Source organism: Rattus rattus, chromosome 18 (genome assembly GCF_011064425.1).
Source record: "Rattus rattus isolate New Zealand chromosome 18, Rrattus_CSIRO_v1, whole genome shotgun sequence".
In the NCBI taxonomy this organism is placed as follows: Eukaryota; Metazoa; Chordata; class Mammalia; order Rodentia; family Muridae; genus Rattus; species Rattus rattus.
In genome coordinates this window covers 160,111-181,572 of record NC_046171.1, presented here as the reverse complement: position 1 = coordinate 181,572, position 21,462 = coordinate 160,111, and the positions used below count along the sequence as shown (strand labels likewise).

The following is a 21,462-nucleotide window of genomic DNA, read 5'->3' as shown; positions in this document are numbered from 1 at the left end:
CAAGTCTGATGTTCACCAAAGCAAACTTTGACATCCTGCGTTGTCAAGGCAATTCTGAGCAAAAAGAGTATGGTTGGGGTATCACTGTACCTGATTTCAAGTTATGCTTTAGAGCCCTGGTCATAAAAACAAGCATATAGATCAAGATAGAAGAATAGAGGGTCCCGGATTTAAACCCACACAGCTCCAGCCACTTGAGTTTTGACAAAGATGCCAAAAAGATATGCATTGGAGAAAAGAAAACATTCTCAGCAAATGGTTCTAGGAAAACTGGCCATCTACCTGTAGAAGAATGAGACTAGACCCTTCTCTCTTACCATTCATAAACATCAACTTTTAAAGGATTACAGACTTAATGTATGACCTGAAACTTTGAAATCATTATACACAATATATACATACATATACACATACATCTATAGATATAGATAGACTTTGTGAATAGGACTCTAGTTTTTCAGGAAATCAGGCCCCAAATCAATAAATAGAACCTCATCAAATTAAAATGCTTTTGTAGAGTAAAGGGTGGTGTGATAGTTTAATAGGCAAGGCACCATAGACTCATATGTTTGAATGCTGCCCTCCCCCCGCCCCCCAGCGGTGGCACTATTAGGAGATATGGCCTTGTCAGAGTGGGGTATAGCCTTGGAGGAAGCGTGTCACCGTGGAGGTGGGTGTTGAGGTCTCATAGTCACACAGTCGTCTTCCTGCTGCCTTTGGATCAAGATGTAGAACTCTCAGCTCCTTCTCTAGCACCATGTCTGCCTGGACAGTGCCGTGCTTCCCACCGTGATGATAATGGACTGAACCTCTGAAAGCGTAAGCCAGCCCCAATTTAAAAAGTAACTTTTATAGGAGTTGCTATGGTCACAGTATCTCTCAATGCAATGGAAACCCTCACTAAGACAGAAGAAACCCTAATTAAGAGACAGCTTACTGTATGGTTAGCTGTACATCGGATAGAGGAGTACTATATTGGAACTCAAAAACGGAACAACCAACCCAGTTAAAAACAGGCTAAGGAACTGAGCAAAGTCCTCGAAAGAAGAAATACACATAGCCAATAAATATTTTAAAAAGCGTTCAACATCATTAGTCACGAGGAAAATACAAATTAAAAAGAGGCTGAGATTTCTCTCATAGCAAGTGTCTGTCCCACCCCAGTCCAATTGGCTGTCTTTAGGAATATAAGTAAATGGGGGTTGAAAAGATGGCTCTGTGCTTAAGAGCACCCCTGCTCTTGCAGAGGTTCAGGGTTTGGTTCCCAGCACCCACTTAGACGTAGTTCCATGGGGATTCGCACATTGTTCTGGACTCACAGGCCTTGGGACCACACACAGTCACCTACAGGCAAGCAGAGAGTCACTCCTGTACATAAAGAAAAAGTAATATTAAAAAACAGATGCTGGGGAAGGAGTGGGAACATAGGAAATGTGGAAATCAGTGTGGAGGTTTCTCACAAAACCAAACATTGACCTTGCGTGCAACCCAGGCGCATCACTTCTGGCCACTTACCAAAAGGACTTTATATCCTACCTCAGAGATGCTTGTACATCCAAGCTTGATGCCATTGTCTTCCCAAAGCAAGGAGTGGAAATAAGCCTAGATATTCACCATGGTGAGTGGGTGGAGGAAGCATGGTGTCTAAACACTGTGGGAATTCATTCAGTCAAAAAATGTAGGCGTGACTCTTATGGGAAGAATCGATGGGGCTGGAGAATGCGCTAGGTCTCAGAACTCAGGCTCAGGAAGACGGTGAATTCTCTCTCTCTCCTGTGTGGGTCCCAGCTCGTTACTTTACAGTATCTGCCTTTATGTAGAAGGGGGTATTTGTAGAGCCTAGGAAACTAGGGGAAAACACGGGGCCTATGAGACAGGTAAAAAGATTCTGCTGTATATGCGTGGAGGGTTATGTAGAGCACATGTGGTATAAAGTTGGAAGAGGGAATTCTGGGAGTAGACAAGTCTAAGTGGGCACAGAAGTGAAGGAGACGGGGAATGTGGGGGATTGAGGTGGGAGGGGCATAATAACCCATGGTGTATGAAAAGGACATAAATATGATAAGCTAAACAAAAGGTAAAAGGGCTTGGAATGGAAGTACTGTAAGCTGCTCCTAGAAGCCACATGTTAATAAACAAAAACCCTAATGTGTGTGGGCTACTGTCCTACTAATTGTTGGTCAGGGAGGGTCCTGGAGCTCCCAGAACAATACAGACAAATGCTGTTGGTTGCTCACTAGAAGGAGATCGTTAAGACCCTATTGCCGAAAACACTGTGTGTCTTGGTCAGAGGACATAGAGAGATCAGGCTACCACTGGGCTGCAAGCTTCCTCGCTGCTTGCTAGCCCTTGTAGTGGTGGGAGCTGCTATTCAGGCTGGTGAGGGCGCATTGCCTACAACAGTTGTACTCAGCTTGGACTGTGTGTACAACAATCCTGTCTGACCGAGGAGGATGTGTCCACTGGTACCACAGAGGCAGGTCTATTTTACGACAACCACATGCTTTTTGTGTTTTAATTTGATGCTTGCTCCTCATGACTGATTCTGAACCCGGCCCAAAGCCTGTGGTCGGGAAGTGACAGGCCTGAGTGAGGAAGCTACTGTAGTGGTTTCCTAAAGGGACCTGATGTGTGCCTGTCAAATCGCCTTCTAAGCCACTGTGTTTATGGCCGTAGATTAGTGCTAATGTCAGCCCTGATCTTCTTTTTACACAGCCAGCAGTGACTGTAGAGACTCATAACCAGTCAGAGTCCTGAGAATAAATGACTCTCGGATTCCTAGCAGTGGGGACATCAGCACCACCCCTCCAAGGCTCAGAGAACATTGCAGAAGTAGGAATGGAGAGAATATAAGATCCAGAGGAAGCTGGGGTGGGGTAGCATATGGAACATTTGCTGTCTGGGCAGGGCATGGCTGCTACGCTCAGGATTAGGGTGCAAATCTGACCGAGGACTGAGCCTGTCAGTATCCTGCTGTGGAAAGGACAGGGTCTTGTGGGAGCCAAACCTAATGAAACTCACAAGAGGGAAAAGTGTATGTGTGCACGTGTGCGTGTGCACTCACAGACACACACACACACACACACACACACACACACATACACACACAGGGGCGGACAGGCAGAAGGAGGGAGGAAGAGCGATGGAGGGAAGGAGAAAGAGAGACTGACAGAGAGAGGATAAGTAGAAAGGGAAAGAAGGAGGGTGGGAGGGAGGGAGGGAGACAGGGGTAGAGGACATGGAGGTAGAAGGGGGAGCCAATCAGGAAATAGCTTACTGGCAGAGGAGAAATGGGCGTGACTGTGATTGAAAGACATTATACATGTGTATGGAAAGTCAGACTGAAACCCAATATTATGTATAGCTAATAAATGTTAATAAAAACATTAAAAAAAGCTGTAATGGCGGTTATGCTTAGAAGACAGCCTTCCATAACACCAACTAATTAGACACCCTGCACTGACTGATGGGACTCGTGTTACAGCACACAGACCAGGGGCAGCATCCCAGCCAGGCCTTAATGGCTGCCTTTTCTTATTCCGTCGCTTTGTTCCACAAGCACTGGGGACTTAAGGCCCTTCAAAGACGTGCGGTTGGATTTCCAAAGCTGCATTTCTGTGCTCGCTGAGGCCGCAGACGGTTTTGAAGATAAAGTTAATGAGTCTGGTCAGATAGAGTAGGCTTTGGGGTACATTAGCAGTGTGTTGTAAGAAAGGGCTGGGTAAGCACGAGGCTAACCAATAAAGGCTCAGTATGGGGAATGGGCAGGCGGCCACACTAGGACTCACAGTATCTCTTTACTGAGGTGTGTGAGGCAGAGGGACAATTGCTGGTGGATAACCACACCCAGTTTCTGTGAGCTTCCCAGGCTGAGAAGAATGGAAAGGGGTCAGATGGGATATGGCCTTGTGTGCCTTCGTGTTACTGGCCTTGTCAGCTTCCTCAGGTAATGTGATGCTTCTCCCTTGCTTTTTGGTAGATGGACAGTCTCTCCTCGGGGAGCAGGTGGGCTGGCAGGACAGGCGTCCCCAGGCCGGGAGAAGGAGGCGCTCCCAGGTACTCTCGTCCACCCCTGCTGGTGACTTGCCCACCCAGCCCTGTCCTGTTCCAGACAATGGCCACCTGTGACCCTGCCTGCCTTAACCTGCTTTGCCCATCTGTGCCTGCCTGTGCCTGACCTTAGCCCAGAACTCTCACCCTTTCCCACCCCGACTCAGGACTGGTCCTGACTTCCGGTTCCTGCCTTGCTTCACCACTTTGACCCAATTCCCAGTAACCCCGTTCTGCCATGTCGCATCACAGGGACTTCTCAAGAAGGAACTGTTGAAAGCCCGTCAGTGCTACCTGCTTCTCATCTGTTTATTTCTGTTCAAAGGGTAATTTGTAGTGAAACGCAAGCACATGGTTATTTCCAAGTAATATGGCCTGGATTCCGGGATGACTGTGACTTCTCATGCACACTGTCCCTTCCTGTCTACACAGGATGGTGGGAACGCTTTATCTGCTTCGTGGTCATTGTCATCGGGTTAGAAACAGTGGAGGCGAGGAGATTCAGAGGAGATTCAGAGGAGCACAGACCTGAGGAGGGATTCTAGGTGAGGCTGGAGGAATTGAGCAGCTACAGGGTCAGCAGATCAAGAGCAACCAAAATGGACGCTGTGCCAGCATCTGCTAAGACCTGGGACGTGGACTTTACATCTGAGAGAAGCAGTGATAGGGTCAGAAGAAGAAGGGGGGAAAAGGAGGTAAAGGAAGTGGGGGGTGAAGAGTAAATGAGTACATGTGTGTCAGTGCACGTGTGCATCTAAGTTTGCATGCAGAATACATGGTTATACACATTAGTGCCTATGGGTGTGAATGTGGGTTTACATGGGTATGAGTGAGCACACACACCTGTGGGTGTGACTGTGCATGTCTATACATGTTTGTGTTTGTGCATCCATGTATAGGAAGGTGTGTGTGTTTGTGCACGTGTGATTGTGTCTTTATGACTTGCTATGCACATGAGTACATGTTTGTGCCCGTTTGTGTCTGTGTGAATGCATGAGTGTGTGTGTGTGTGTGTGTGTGTGTGTGTGTGTGTGATGTGCACACATCTTGTCTCACTTGAGGTGATGCTTTAGCAAAGGTGAGACAGTAAGCTATAATTGCAGAGCAGTCATACAGAAGACTGGCTAGCATGAAAGTCTATGGTGGAGGAACAGCAGGGGCCAGTGTGGCCAGAGGAGAGTGAGCATGGGGCGGCTTAGCTCTGAGAGGCAAGGGTGGGTCCCCACAGCAGCCTTCAGCCTGAGTGAGAGCTATTGCATGGTGTATGCAGAAGAGAGGGCTGAGCGGATGATTTGTTGCAGTTACTGTGACTTCTGGGTAGGATAGACTCTCAGGTGACCCAGGCTGTGAATAGCGACCAATTAGGAGGCTCTGCCTGGGCGCATTTGTGGATAGAACCCTGTGACTAGAACAGGCAGTCGTGTTCCTTTATCTGCGGAGTGTATCTTTTTCCTCAGGTGTGACGTCCACCCTGGATGGCCGTCTCTGGGGACAGACCACCGACCTCCAGTGTGGTCACTGGTAAATCTGTCCCAAGCCTCACCAGAGCCTGACAGGAAACCCGTGCTTAGCTTCTGTTGACATGCTGACTGTGGGTAGCAGCATAAGGCTTTTCATCACCTTCCAAATGTAAGGCCATGTCCTCTAGACAGTGAGAAGGCAGTCTGAGACAGAGGACATGAACAATAGGAAGGCCATCAGCACTGATAGGAAAGCTGAGACGAGACTTGGAGGCCAAGAGGCATCTGGCAGGCAGAGAAAACAAAGGGAACGTGGGCTTGTGCTTTGCTGACAAACTCATGTATAGCTAGAAACAGTGAGGACTATTGAGGGAGCATAGGTAGGCAGAGGAGAGGCTCAGACCTGGGTGTTGCAGCCTCTGCAGAACAGGGGAGGCAGGGAAATATGCAAGGATTGACCAGAGTAGAACTAGGGACAGGAGGAGCCATGAGGTACGTAAGCGAGCAGCCTCACAGGCCAGAGATCTTTCCATCCCCGAGATAAACCTGCTGAGGGGAGAGTGAGGACCAGTGGATGAGTCTGGGAAGACACAAGCTGCCTTGAGCTTCTTAGATCCAGGGGTACATGAGCGGAAGTGTGGGGGGGCCAGGGTCAGCTGGAGATGTGACTCTATGGATAGGAGTTCTTGCTGCTGTTACAGAACCAGAGTTCAGTTTCAGGCACCCACAATGGGAGCTCACAACCAGCTATCACTCCAGTTCCAAGGACTCTTCCAGCATCCTCGGGGACTGCATCCACAGGGTGCACATGTATACACTCAGGCAAACACCCACAAACACTTAAGAATAAATAAAATACTTCTATAAAAGAAGAATGAAGGGGGAGTCTATGTAAGTGATGGGTGGCAGGCATAGGGACCGGTACTTTAGAGTTTTGCTACATGGGACTAAAGCAAGAGGGCAGAAGGAAGCTAGGATTCTTTTGGAAATGGGAGAAGCAATAACATATATCTGAGGTGCCATAGACAAGCAGGAGTAGGGAGAAGAGACAGCCGCTGAGGTCAGCCCTGGGTACTGTGGGTACCAGTGGGATGCAGCGAGGAAGTCCTTCCTGAAGGAAGGATGCTGTCGGCCATCAGCCCAAAGTGAGAACCGAGAGGCATGAAGACAGGACTCTATCTGAAGTTCAGGTTTACACATCGAAAGACAGTTTCAGCTGGAAGAGCTAAGTCTGACAATCTGGGATTGGGACCAGGCCGGAAAGGAGACTTGTGACCTCTGGGCTATGCAGCCCGTGTGGCTGTGTCATGTACTTGGTAGCTTTTGTTTTCCAATTGTATAGTTGTATGATCAGGGTGGAACTAGCAGAGGGACATTTTAGCAGGGGTTAGCTTTTAGTCAGTAAGAACATGTGACAAGTGGGGGCAAAGAGAGCTGAACAAGGACAGGATAGAGCTGGCGGGGATGATCTAGCAGAAGGCAGGATGCCACACCTGGCTTCCATTCTAGTTGTTGGCAGTTGTAGCTTAACTGCTCTCAGAGTAGAAAACAACCGAGAAATTAAAAAAAAAAAAACAAAACAACAAACACAAAAACTACTTTTTCCAGTTCAAGATCAGTACTTGGTTTCCATGGTTATTGCTGGCTAGCTACACAGCAAGTGTTATGTAGTGGCACAGGGTAATTACAGACAACGGAAAAATTGCAGGATAAGTCTTAAATAAATACAGAGCAGTAGATGGTTTAGCCTCTGATCCCGAGAGCGATGTGCAGTTCACTTCTGGGCCTCAGCTGCTTGTGGAGCTGGGCCTTGGGTCAGTCACCAGCCCAAAGCCATGCTTCTGGCCTTTAGCTTTTCTTAGCTTTCCCACATGATTGGACTCCCACTTCCTTCTGTGCCGGAACTCAGGGCAAGCAGCCCTCCTCTCCATTAGGCTGTTGTGGCACCTCCTTAGGTGAGGCTGGGAAGCGGGTTCAGGCCTTGTGTGGTTCAGCTGGAAGTGTCATCAGTACTTTAGAATGGGAGTTTTGAACCTAAAGATAGTGCCCAGGAATCTTGTAGTAGTTTATTACAACAGGAAGAGTGTTAGGAACAGTCCTCTTAATCCAAAAACCTTCAGGCATGATTGAAGCAGCAGCTACAGCAGGGATAGAAGTGTCTGTAGTTAGAGGGCCAGGAATATGGAGTAATGGACTGAAACAATGTTTGTGAGCATTGCAGGAGACGTGGCAAGGCCATAAAGAACAAGGGCTCGATGCATGGGCGAGTGGGAGCAAGAAGGGCTAACTCTCCACCCTGAAGTGCTCTTGAGCAAGCCTGAGATGTGTGCGCCCAACTCACACTGAGACCGTGACGTCGGAAAGTGTGCCCAGCCACCTGTAGCTCCAGAGAGGAGCTGGGACCCCTCCCTGAAGACAGAATCGAGCTGTATGGGCCCTAGGAGAGGGCGAGCGGATTGAGGCTTTAGCAGGGGTGTTGGCACAGCCATGCTCAGTCACAGGCTTGGAGAGAGCCAAAGGCAGAAAAAAGAAGTACCATACACAATAGAGGAGGGATGTTCAAGGAGCAGGTCTGTAAGTGTAACACATGAGAAAAAGATTGCAATAGAAGAAAATGGTTTATTTCGTCTATAGCTGCATCCCTGAGGCAAGTCAGGGCAGAAAGGAAGGAGCTCTAGACAGAAACCTGAGGGAGAAACCATGGAGGAGCTGGCTTGCTCCCCATGACTTACTTAGTTTCTTCCTTTCCTTTTCCTTTTCCTTTTCCTCTTCCTTCCTTCCTTCCTTCCTTCCTTCCTTCCTTCCTTCCTTCCTCTCTTCTTTTTCTTGTCTTTTCTTCAGCCTGGGACCCTAGTCCATGGGATGACACCACCGACTTTCAGGGTAGATCTCTCCTTCTCAGTTAAACCTCCTTAAGTCACCCTGAAAAACATGCCCAGGTACACATCTCCTACGTGATTCTAAATCCCATCAAATCGACAGGAAGGTTAACAAAGAATGTCACATACTGCCATCAAGGGTTCTCAGTTGCATGACTCTGTGGTGATACACAGCCCCTCTCCCAGCTGTATCTGTGCCAAGGCCTCAGGCTTCCTTGGACTGTCTTGGACATCCTTATCCTGGCACCATGGTGGCCACAGGGGTCACCATCACACTGTAGTCTTGGGACAGCTGCCTCAGTTTTGGCCTTGGCCCTTCTGAGAATGCATGGCCTAAGGGTGTCCCCTACTAGGGTCTTGGCTCCCGTAGAAAAAGGCATAGTTGGCAACCTTCTATTGCATGCATGGGAGGCTAGATGCACCCCCTGCCCAAAGCAGACCAAGGGAAGGAAACTAATTTGAGCATTCGGGATGGGTGTGGTATAGCAAGGAAGTGTTTGGAACTGGAAGATGACAGTGGGGTTGGAGTCTTTCCTTCTGAATCCCCTAGATCCTTATTCTGTGACATTGGAGTCACAGAACTTACAGAACTAGTCTTATTCTGTCTACCATCTATAGATAGATAGATTGATAGATAGATAGATAGATAGATAGATAGATAGATAGTAGGTAGGTAGATAGAGATAAAGATACAGATAGATGATATAGATATAGATATAGATATAGATATAGATATAGATATAGATATAGATAAGGGGATTTATTAGAATGGCTCACAGGCTGTGGTCCAGCTAGTTCAACAATGGCTGTCTATTAATGCAAAGTTTGAGAATCCAGTAGTTGTTCACTCCGTGAGGCTGGCTGTCTCAGCTGGTCTTCAGTATGCACCAGAACCCTGAGCAAGTTGGCTCTATTGCCTGTGAAGGAATGGACTTGCTAGCAAGACAGGAGCAGGCAGGCAAGGGGTAAAGGCTTCCTTCTGCTGTGTCCTCTTAGAGGCTTCTAGCAGGAGGTGCGGCCAAGAAGAGAAGTGAGTTCTCTCAGCTCCAATGGTCAATGTAGAGCCAGGAGTGCGTGAAGAGAATGTGACTTGGTCTCCCTTTGTCTCCAGTTGAAACAAACACCAGTCTGCTTATGAATGACCCTGGCTAGGTGAGGTGTGTCTCCTCCATGCAGCTCTCGGCCTGCATGCAGGGTGGGCAGCTCCCTCTGCCTTGCCTGTGCGTTCAGAAGCCAGGAGACCGAGAGAAGAGCTGGCAAGATGGCACGAAGAGACATCAAGAACATCTCCTTCATGTCCTCAGGGACAATTTGGCTTGAGATAGGTGACAACCCTGTTCAGAGTAAGTGTGACCCATCTGGTCACCAGTAGAAGACAGAAGGCTTGGTAATGATATGGTCACACAGTGCCGGTGTGACAGATTCACATGGATAAGGGACTCATCGCTGGTGTCTAGGCTTCTTCAAGTGGTTATGAACCATGGCAAGGGAGCGAGCTTGGGCTGCCATGGGCTACCCCACAATCTGCAGAAGGGAAACAGAGGTCGGGTTCTGAGATGTGTTATTTAGAGGGCACCCACACCTATCTAGCTTTCTTCTCCCCTCTGCCAGCAGACAGTGGCATCCTGGCATCATCTGCTACCAAGATAGTAAATGTGTTCCCATGCCTCTCTTGTCCCTATTTTTACTTTAGGATAGTATGGGGAAAATGCCTTCATCTGTGTACCATTTTGCAAATTATAGAGTACTTCCCGTAGCCCTGAAAGGTGGATATTTCATGATCCCCATTTAGAACGAAGAGCCCAAACAGAGAGGAATTGAGTCACAGGATTGGCAGTGGGAGGGTGCGTGGAAGGTTCTCTGCAGTGCAAGCCTCCAATGCCCATGGTCCCAGGTATGGGTCACTACCTCCCAGAGTGCATCTGTGCCAGGTTCTACTCCTGTCTGTTGATCCAGAGTTGTGCGTAGGCTTCGTCTTCCAAAGATCTGCGTTGGCATTGCCTTCTGGTTATTATACGCCACCGTAACCAGCACCCGTCTCATACAGATGCTGCCTGCTCTGAGATCCCTGAATTTCCTTCCAGAGTTTTCTATTTGGGAGCACAGCCAATTTCCTTTTGAGAAAGTCACCTTTTAGAAGTTAATTTCCAGGGAGTGCTTTCCGTTTATGAGTTCTTACTTTTGATCAAGATATATAGGTATTTTATTCATTGTAGTGCTCTAGAAACATTGCATATTGCATGAGTTAATAAGTCGTACCAAGCCAACAGGATCTAGAATCTCCTAGGAGACAAGCCTTCGGACAGGTCTGTGAGGAACAGCCTAGATTAGTTTAGCCTCTAGCCTTGCTTGTGAGAGATTATCTTGGTTAATTGAGGTGGGAAGACCCACCCGAAAGTGGGCAGGACCATTCCCCCCGAGCTAGACTGCATAGACAAGAAAACAGCTGGCTTGAGCACTGGCAGCTGTCTGTCTCTGCATCCTAACTGAGGATTCAGTGTGGCCAGCCACCCGGACATCAGGATGGACTGAGCCTTTAATTATTAGCCAAAGTAGACGCCCTCTTCCTCCCTTAGGTTCTGTCTTCTTTATCAGGGCGATTTATCACAGCACAGGCCAAGATACCATTGCAAATGATATCTTGTAGTTATGTATTATCTTCCATTTTTATCTCGTCTAGAGTTGATGATCCTACAGTTCAGGACTCAGCCTGGGAAGCAGTTCTTGTTCCAGGCATTGCCAGTAGAGAGCATCACACCCATGGAATTGTTTCACAAAGTGATAGCAGCCGGAAGGGAGGAGGGAGGGGCCTGGGAGCAGAAAGGGCTCTCTGCCCCCCCCCCAAGTGACTCGTTCTGAACCACATGACCCTCCTGCCTCGTAAGCGATGTCAGAAAGTCTTCAGAGAGGGGGAATGATAAAGCAACATTCAGAAATGATTTGAACTAGATGAAAATTAAATTGCAGCGATATGAATCAATGAAGTATAAGAAAAGATCGAAAACAAGGTGACTTCTTAGAAAAGATAATTAGGCTGTCAGGAAGTGGGGAGGGGAGCAGGGGAGAGGAGCAGGTTCCAGTTATCTTTAAGGGCACACCTGTGGTGAGCTAACTTCTTTTCACTAGGTAGCACTTCCTAAAGCTTCCAACACCTCCCAGCAGAACCGCAAGCTGATAGTCTAGCCTTCGGCATCTGGGCCTTAGGAGGTCATTTAAGATTAAACATTGTAAGCAGACAAAAGCTGCACAAAAGTCACAAAGCTAATAGATCATTACAGAAAGATCTTGAGATATAAGATTAATATACAAAAATAAGTCAGAGTCCTATATGTTAGTAATGAACAAGCAGAATTAAAATTAGAACACAATACCATTTTAGCAGCACCCCCAATACTTAGGCAAACACACACACACACACACACACACACACACACACACACACACACACACACACACTCACAAAATCTGTATGACCAACTATTAGAAAAAACTGATAAATGAATCAAAGAAGAATTAAATGCATGGAGAGATGTTCCACATTCAAGGATTAGATTCGATATTGTGATGATGTCACTTTGTCATGACTTGATGTAGAATCACCACAATACGAGTAAATATGGTTACTGGTTACATTTCGGACACCGACAAAGTGATTCCGAAGTTTACTTGGGGAAAGAGCTGACCCAGAGCGCCCAGTAGAGGAAAGAGGAAAACAGCAAAATGATGTTACTGACTTCAAAACATTCTCTGAAACATGACGACAGAGCTCAAAAGAGAGAGATCGCCACCAGGGTCAACAGAGATCGCCACCAAGCCTGATGAGCAGAGTTCACTCACCAGGACCCACATGGAGAAGCGAGAAGTAATTCCCACAAGTTTTCTGACCTCTCCATGTGAGCCTTGATGTGAATGTGCACACAGACACCAATCAATAAATGGAGTTAAAAACTTTAAACTACAGTAGTCTTGATAATATTGTGTGGGTAGAAGAACAGACAAGTTCATAACTGAGAAGATCTCAGCTGTAAGTCACATGAATATGGTCGGCTGATCTTCCGTGAACTTAGGCAAAGACGACAGCTGGGAAACTCCGGAGTCCGTAGGCCCCTCCCTCCAGACGACATCAACTCAAAATGGACCGCAGACCTAAGTGTAAAATACGAAACTAAACTAGGAAATACAGGAGAAAGTCAAGATCGCTTTTAGTTTTTCTGATAGGATGTTAAAAGTACCAATTTATGGGGGAAAGAAGCGGTTAATTTTGGTAGGAGTTTTCTGTTTTATAGAATATGATTCTGTCAGGAGAGTGAAAAACCAAGCCCCAGACTGAAATGTTACAGAAGATGGCTCTGTTCTGGGACTAGAATGGAAAACTCCTTCAATTCAGTTACCTCACCAGAGAGGACACATATGTAGGCAATATACAAAAGAAGAGATTTCCCAGGTTATAGCTCATTAGGGAAATTAAATTAAATTAAAATGAGATGTCACTACATAGCTACCAGAATGGCCAAAATACCAGACATTGACAACAGCTCACACTGGCAGAAGTGTGGAGCAATGAGAATTCATATTCATTCATTCATTCATTCATTCATTCATTCATTCATTCATTCATTCTCTTTCTCTCCTTCCCCATCCCCCTCTCTGTCTCCCTCCCTTTGCCCCCATCCTGCAGTGAGAAACAAAATTTCAAAGTGATTCACGAAGAAGGGTTTTATTAGTTTCTTACAAATGGCACTTTCTTGTACTTTATGGTCCCACAATTAGGCCTCTGGATGTATACCCAAGTGTGTTGCTCTGCCCACCCAGCACTCTGTACATGGATATCATTCATAATCGCCAAAACTCTGGGTGCAACAAGAGATACTTCAGTGGGTGAAGCAATTGCTATGGTACATTCAGACGAGACGGTGTTCCGTGCTAAAGAGAAGTGAGCTGCCAATCATGAAAAGACATGGAGAAATCATACTTATTATTGAGTGAAAGCTGATTAGAATATGCCAAAGACTGTATAATTCCAACTGCACAATGTTTTAGAAAAGCACGGCTCCAGACACAGAACAAGGATGAGTGACTGCCGAGAGGTTGAGGCTGGGGAGGATGAGTAGGCAGAGGGTTTTTTAGCGCCGTGAAATTAGTCTGTGTGATACTGTAATTGTGGGTACACGTCATTATACCTTTTCCCACAGTTGAAGACTATATGACAAGCATAGACCCTGAGGTAGACTCTGTAGTTTCAAAGGGAGCGATGTGTCATAGTTGGTGTAGTGGTTATAGCAAGGGTACTCTGGTAGGAGGTGTGGATAATGGAGGAGCTGCGAGTATATAAGGGGATACATGGCTATCAGTCAGTCTCTTGTGAGCCTAAAACTGACTTTTAAAAGTCGGTTAAAGACAGAAGGTGGTGATGGTGCACAACTTGAATCTCAGCACTCAGGAGGCAGAGGAAGATGGATCTCTTGAGTTTGAAGCCATCCTGGTCTACAGAGCAGGTTCCTGGAGAGCCAGAGCTACATAGAGAAAACCTATCACAGGAAGGAAGGAAGGAAGGAAGGAAGGAAGGAAGGAAGGAAGGAAGGAAGGAAGGAAGGAAGAAAGAGAGAGAGGCGTCTATCAAAAACTAACAAAAGTAATCGTATTTCCTGAATATTGTCTTGGGACAACAAGGAGGGCTCCCTTAACTCTGAGGGAGGCCATGATTGTGTGTTAGTTTCCCATGAAGAGTTTCTTCTGGATGTTGTTCACTGGTGAGGCCGCGGAGGCTGGCCCATGCAGTTTCTCGCCCATACCGACACAGCAGAATCTGCATCTGGTTCAGCACGACCAATGGCACCAGCACTTGGTTGGCTGGCTGGGTGGATGGGTGAGCTATTGAGCTGTCTGTCCATTAACAGTAGAAATAGAGTGGGCTTGTCAAGGGGTTCGACCTCTCTGTGGCCTTAAGTCCCCGATGGCAGGCTGACGCTGCAGTTCTTCCTGGGTGCTGTTTGTCTGGGGTGGGCGTGGTCCTCAGAGATCCTGTCCAAGACCTGGGAGGAAGGGGTTTCAATCGTGGGCTTTGCTCAGTGGGCAGCTTAGACCTACAGTCTGGATAACACATTTCCGACACTCATCGGCATGCGTGTCTTAGCCTTGAGGGCACCACGGCCACCGGGCTGTGAGCCAGCACACCCTGCTGACCCAGGCAGGGCTGACTATCCAAAAACTGTACCTCCTACTCCACATTCCATTTTGCTACTATGAGGCCTTGGAACCCCACCCCACCCCCACCCAAATAACAAGAGTGGGCCTTGGTGCTGCCTACAGTGCCCCTGAAAGTAAATGGTGTCACAGAAAGGTGTTGTTGATCTGGGAAAGTGGTAATAGGCCATGGGCACTGACTGAAGTCACACGAACACCATGACACCGCATTGAGATGCATTAGGCCAGCACACGCTTTCTAGACTAGCCTGGAAGGACACAGTTTCAGTTCTGTAGCATGGTTCACTTCTGCCCTGGCAGCTAGAAATAGCTGTAGAGGATAAACGTGTGGGAATGTGGGTGATTCCTGTTTGCATTAGAATTGTAGAGGTAGGCGCTTTGAGGACGAGTGCTGGGATGGAGCCAAAGCTCAGGGCACAGCTTTGACTTTGGGAAAAGGTAGCGACTGCTGTGCTTGAGCAGGTCATGGTGCTCCACTGCCACCTAGTGGCCTCATTGCACACACTCAGTGAATCCTGTTATTTTTATAGTTTGAGCTCATCTTCAAGGTGAAGCACCCAGATTGTGAGCGTGCCTTTCTGAAGTTGCTAAGCATGGACGTTCTATTGACCACACCACCAAGAATACAGCAGCAGCCTTCTTTGGAGAGACTGGGGCTGCATTTAAGGTTAGCATTCTTGCTCACAGGGCACAGATCGGGCCCACGACTGTGACCTGGGTACTCTCCGTGTAGAGGGCTCTTAGTATATTTCATCCGTCAGCTCATGGTCAGAGCCAGCATGCCCAAAACTACGTCTCCGCTGGTTTGAGTTTTTCATATTTCCGAGGCAGAATTGTTTCTTCAGGGTGTGCTTCATTAGTTGTGTCCCTGCCCAGGCTTCCTCCTGTCTTTGCTGCGCTCTAAATTAGACCTTGTGCCTGGAGTGAGCAGGAGGAAAGTTCACTCAGTTAAAGTTCGTTCCTTAGATGGCTTTTCCATGGGGCTTCTGCCGGAAATCATGTTCTGTTGCAAGAGGACCAGTCTTTATTCACAGCTCAAAGGAAGCAGCTCTTGAGATTTTCCTACCGAGGCTGGCTCCCCAAGACCCTCACGGCCACATGGCCCAGGCAGGCTCATCACCCACCTCTGGTCTCACACATGCTGGGGTGGGGTCTGCAGCCTTGTGCTTTCTCTCCTCTCCTGAATCCCCCGAGACTCAGCACTGCCAGCAGACACCCCTCATCCCCACACAAGCACCTTTACTCCCTGAGCGTCTTGCCCTGTTGAGCCTCCCACCCAGGCATGACTGGGAAAACCCATGGGTAGTGGGTTAAGCCAGCTGGCTACTGGCTCCCCAGTAATGGAAGAGCTCCTCTGTGAACTGGGATGGGAAGGGCTTCATCCTCAGACTGCATGGTGATTCCAAATGAGCCGTGGTGGGCAGATCCAAGGAATGTGGCTGCCTGTGCTTATCTGGCCCCCAACTTTTCTTCAAACCTGTGGCTAGACTCTGGGGTGAGGGGGCATGGGATGAGGTTGTGGGTTCTCTTCTGAAATGGAAAACATTTTGGGGTACCTGAGGAGAAAGAAGGAAGCACATACCTTTGCTCAGAGCTTGTGAATTGACCATCTCAGCTGCTGGCTAGCAGCGACCCTTCCTACCACAGCTCTTGTCCCATGAGCCTCTTCTCGCCAGCCTGTCTGCATTTCTTCCACACGTTAGGTGGTCTCCGGGCTTTCTGCAGTGTACATTCAAACCCGACGTGCTGAAGGCATCGGAGAGTTCAGCTAGACACGTCACAGTGCTTCCTCACTAATAACCCATGATCAGAAAGAATCAAGTTCCAGAAAGTTCTTGTTGCTTTGGTGCTTGCTGATGACCCTCTTGGTGCCTCTGCTGTGTGGAATCCTCCCTCTTGCCTGTCCTAGAAGCTGCTGTGCTTGACACACTTAACAAAGCCTGCTTTAACACTTTGCAGAACTGGGAGGTGGTGGTCCAGAGCCCTTCGGGACCCTGTTCTCACCAGGCCGTGGTAATTGGCAAAGCGTTAGCTCTTGCCTGCCAACCTTACAGCCACAGCCCAGTGCCCTGCTCTCACCTTTGGACCCTAGCGTTCCAAGAGGTTGTCTCAGAGAGTGTGAGCCTGTAGCCCCAGGTACTGTCCTGAGCCCTGGGCAATGGGAGGCCACCCTCACCTGGTGTTTCCAGGGCCCACACAGAGGCCCTATGGCCTGTATCTTGAGGTGCCTTTTCCCTGATTTAGATAAGGTCTGTGCCAAGACAGAGACTACTCCATCATACCTATATGACATCTGAGCAGATGTACACCAGGACAACACATCTGGACCTGCAGGCCTGAGTGTCATGTGTGCTGACTCCTTAGAGGAGCTGTGTGTATGTACATGTATATATGCCTGCATGCATGAGTGTATGTGTGTTCCTGCATTTTAGATGGACTTTTAGGGAGATGGAGGGGCTATGCTCTGAACAGTTTCCTGAGTTAGAGGAGCAGACCACCCCAGGACAGCCAAGGGCTTGCTCAGTTTGTGAAACAGGAGACTCCTCTCTAATGAAATACTTGTCTATTGTTATTTATGGAAGACATATTCTTAAGGAGAGAGGATACTTATTGGTAAGTAGTTGAGAATTTAGCAAAATAACGACACGAGCTAACATGAGGCTGAACATGGTTCAGAATTAGGCTTTCCCCCGGGAGAGGAATCAAAAGAATGGACTCACCACCCACTTTGTTCCTATTACATACAAGTAAGCAGCTCTCGCCTCCTTCTCCTCCTCCTTCTCCTCCTCCTCCTTCTCCTTTTCTTTCTCCTCCCTCTCCTCCTCCTCCTTCTCCTCCTCCTTCTCCTCTTCCTTCTCCTTCTCCTCCTCCTCCCCCCCCTCCTGGCCCAGGCACCTCTACAGCTCTGCAGCAGCCCCTCTGTACCTCCCCAGTGCAGCCATCCCTGCCCAGCCCCTGCAGCAGCAGCCGTTTACTCAGCCCACATCTCTGGAGTCCATTCTACCCTCCTTGAAGTCCATCCTTCCTGGTCCCGTTTAAAGGTCTTCTTGGGGCTTCTTTGTAGCAAGGCTGGTCTAAGGACCTGACCCTGGCTCACCAAGGCTGTGGCCATGTTCCAAAGCTTGCCAGGTTGTGATAGATCTTCCACAAGCCTGAGTCACTGCTCAGAGACCCAGCCTCCCCCACTGTGGTAATCCCAGCATTCCTGGGGCCTTCCTGGGTACTATGATGGTACCAAGGGTGTGCTCACTGCAGCCCTTTGATCTCTCCCATTGGTTTATGGTGTCTGTGTCATGGCGCTTGGGTACTTTTGGAGTCTGATGTTTGTTTAGCCCTGCAAACCTTATCATGGACCACAATCACACAACTAGAAGAACTATGGTGAAACATAAGCTCCACTTTCCTGATGAGGAAGGAAGCCGGCCACCCTTTCCATCTCAGTTTTCCCTGGCCTCGGGTCTGTGGCCTGCAAGGCTACAGAGAACAGAGTTCTCTGTAGAGATAAGGGGGGAAGTTGTAAGTTCTTTGAGAAGTTTGATTTTTCTATTTTAACCAATCTGTCAACATGCTCAGGTTTCACTGTGTATTTATTACCAGTTTTTAAGAATGACTCCATGTACGTGAGAGAAATCTCACACACACACACACACACACACACACACACACACACACACACACACAATAGAATTGGTCATCGAAAGTCTTCCTCAAAGTGACATAGAAGTAGCAGAATTTTCTAAAGACTTATCAGGATTTTTTACCCTGAGTACTTTGTTATACAGGCTTCTTTTAAAGCATCCTGCTAAAAGGAAGCCAGTCTAACAGTTTGCAACCATACCGTGTTCCAAGGTGGCCTCTCTTCAGTGACTGGCCATTGAACAAGCACATCCAGCAGCAGCAGAAGAAACTAATGTGACCAAATTGGTCTTCACTAAAACAGCCACTCAGTGCTCGGGTGGGCAGTCTTGTGGGCCACCTCAGATACTATTCTCGCAACATGTGGTGTTTTGTGTCTAGCAAGTGGAGACAAAAGGCCAAGCCATGGCCAGCCAGGCAGCCACTCCCACCACACTATGATTCTTGAGGAAGGATACTAAGCGATTAGGAATCACACTTTTCTTTACTAATATGTAACATTTCTTTACTATCTATAACAGTTTTGTACTTTTCTGCAAAAGATAAACATTAATTTTAAAGCTGAAAAAAAGGGTTGGGGATTTAGCTCAGTGGTAGAGCGCTTGCCTAGGAAGCGCAAGGCCCTGGGTTCGGTCCCCAGCTCTGAAAAAGAAAAAAAAAAAAAAAAAAAAAAGCTGAAAAAAAGTAGGGCTTTGCACAGGGAAGCAAACAGAGACCAAGCTGATGGCCCTTATAGTGGCCAAATAAAGGCTAAGCTGATGGCCCTTGTAATGGCCACTGATCCATTAGCGAAGAGTAGTGAGTCGCCATTAGTCCCTGTGGCTCCATTCTGCATGGACACCTTTCTCCTGGTTTCTCGGTGTTTTGATGAGCTGCCTCACTCTGCCTTTTGCTGATTGGCTGGGTGGGCTGTAGGGAGCAAAGACTGACCAACAGGAAGTACTCTATTTCTCCAGGATACTTGACTTGTCCCTGAGCCTGGCCAGATGCTTCCAGAGCTCAGGCAGTTGGGAACACCGTGTCCTAATTGGTTTATTCCGCAATGCACAGTCTGTATACTCACACAGCGTCTGGGTGACACTGTGTGCTACCATGTACCCACACCATGAGCACTGCTTGTGTGCCTGAGGGTGTTATCTGTGGCCGCCATGTCCCCAAGGGAAACGTGACATACTTGGGGTCTTCATCCTTTGAGACTGATATTATTGCCTATGGTAGCCTGAGCAGCCAGACGTCAAAGTGGTTGCTGCTGTTGATCCTAGTGGGCCTCAAACAGCAGACAAGGAGACAAGGTCATATGACCTCTGCCCCCTCCCCATTGGAATTCCCATTGTGAAGAGAAGGGACAGCCGGGCTGGCTTCCTGGACTTCCATTGTCTCCTATTCAGCTATAAAGGTGCAGGGTCTCCAGGCCTTTGCGTAACATGGAGGAATGACTCTGTGGGTCATTCCTAACGCGATGCAAACTGTCCTTTGGGTAAAGCTATTTAGCTCTATGTCTTAAGTTTTAGTCACTATGTCTTAATATTTAGCTACTGTGTCATAATCAGGAATCACTTGGCAGTGAGTCCAGGTCATCTAAAACTGGTTAAGAAGACCAAGGGTACCAGAAAGCTGAACTGTGGGCTTCTCTGATGTGGGGAACTCCTCATAAAGAAGATCAGGCTGGCCACAAACCTCCATAATCCTGAGTGAGAAGTTAGTCAGGACTGATGGAAGTATGCCTGAGTAACAAGTGTATAGACTCCAGCGCAACCCTCTTAGCACACTGGCGAGCTGCCGCTGGGCTCTGGCCCTCCCTCTTTATTCAGGTACAACTTACCAGGTTGATCTCTGTGACCTGCAGTATGTTGGGTTTCGGGTGCGTGTTTCAAACGTGTTAAGATGTGTTTGCTGTGCCCTGCACAGTTGCTATCCTATCTTTCCTGTGTCCTCTGTACTGCCAGTGTCCCCACCTGCGTACTGCTGACCCGTCATCTCCTGGCCAATGGCACTTGCTCTGAGTCTCCGTGTTTATGCTGCTTTTCCTTGCGACTGAGGCTTGTGCTTCATATAGCTGCCTCTCTGCTACCTACTTCTGGGTGTTTGTCACCAAACAGCTTCATCGTGAGTGGAGTCCCTCAGGGAGTTAGGACCTGCTGGGTCTCACTCAGGCTTGGAGGTCACATTACAGCCCTGCCTTTTCCTCCTGGGCCTCACGCTGATGGGCTTCTGCCTGCTCCTTGTGCTTAGCTTTCATTTTTTGTAAAGTCTGTGTCTCCCATAGAGAGCACAGCTCTTCAGACCTAACCTGGACCATTGACGAGGCAGTGAAGCCCATACATGTGCCGTCTGATATAACTGAGGGATCATCCCATCCCTCAGAACTAAGCCTGTGCTTAGGATAGACCTCTTTGTTGTATACCTCTTTAAAATGTGGCGTGTTGTCTATGTTTTCTCCTTTTACAATCCTTTAGTTCTCTAGACTTCCTTGTCTGATCCTCAGCATTTCTAGGATCTTGGTTCTAGGAGCCACTTCTCACCCTGCTCACGTGGACACTGAAGTGCAGAGTGGTTTCATACTGCACATCACGGTCACATCACCACATATGTTAAATCATCTCCGAATCACTCGCAATGTGCAGTACCCTGTGTCCTGGCTGGTTCTGTGTGTCAACTCGACACAAGCTGGAGTCATCACAGAGAAAGGAGCGTCATTTTCTCAACTAGTTATCAAGGGTGAGAGGGCCCAGCCCATTGTGGGCGGTGCCATCCCTGGGCTGGTGGTCTTGAGTTCTATAAGAAAGCAAGCTGAGCAAGCCAGGGGGAGCAAGCCAGTAAGTAACATCCCTCCATGGCCTCTGCATCACCTCCTGCTTCCTGACCTGCTTGAGTTCCTGTCCTGACTTCCTTTGGTGATGAACAGCCATGTGGGAGTGTCAGCTGAATAAACCCTTTCCTCCCCAACTTGCTTCTTGGTCACGATGTTTGTGCAGGAATAGAAACCCTGGCTAAGACACCCTGTAAGTAGTTGTACTGTGTTGTTTACGGAATAATGATGAGAAAAGTACACACAGTTTCAGTACTGACTCAGGTTTACTCTTAAGTATTCTCAGTCCGGTGTCCTGCTTTGGCGTGGATGCATTTTTACCACCAGTGAAACCTTTGTTTCTCTCTGAAGTGTAATGAGCTTCACTTCAAGAAGGTCATTCACCCCAAGGGATACTCTGTGCCTTTTTTCCTGTCTACCCTAA

General features: G+C 48.0%; 1 protein-coding gene across 9 annotated transcripts in view; it reads left to right on the top strand.

Annotated features, from left to right (window-relative positions):
• Nucleotides 1-21,462, top strand: part of Pcbp3 (poly(rC) binding protein 3) — a 199,232-nt gene that overhangs the window by 109,178 nt on the left and 68,592 nt on the right. Inside the window, exon 3 of one of the 9 annotated variants that reach the window (XM_032888388.1) lies at nt 3,980-4,056. The exons of the other annotated variants lie outside the window; for them this stretch is intronic. The gene's annotated coding sequence lies outside the window, so the exon portion shown is untranslated. The remainder of the gene's footprint in view (nt 1-3,979; nt 4,057-21,462) is intronic. 9 annotated transcript variants of the gene reach the window in all.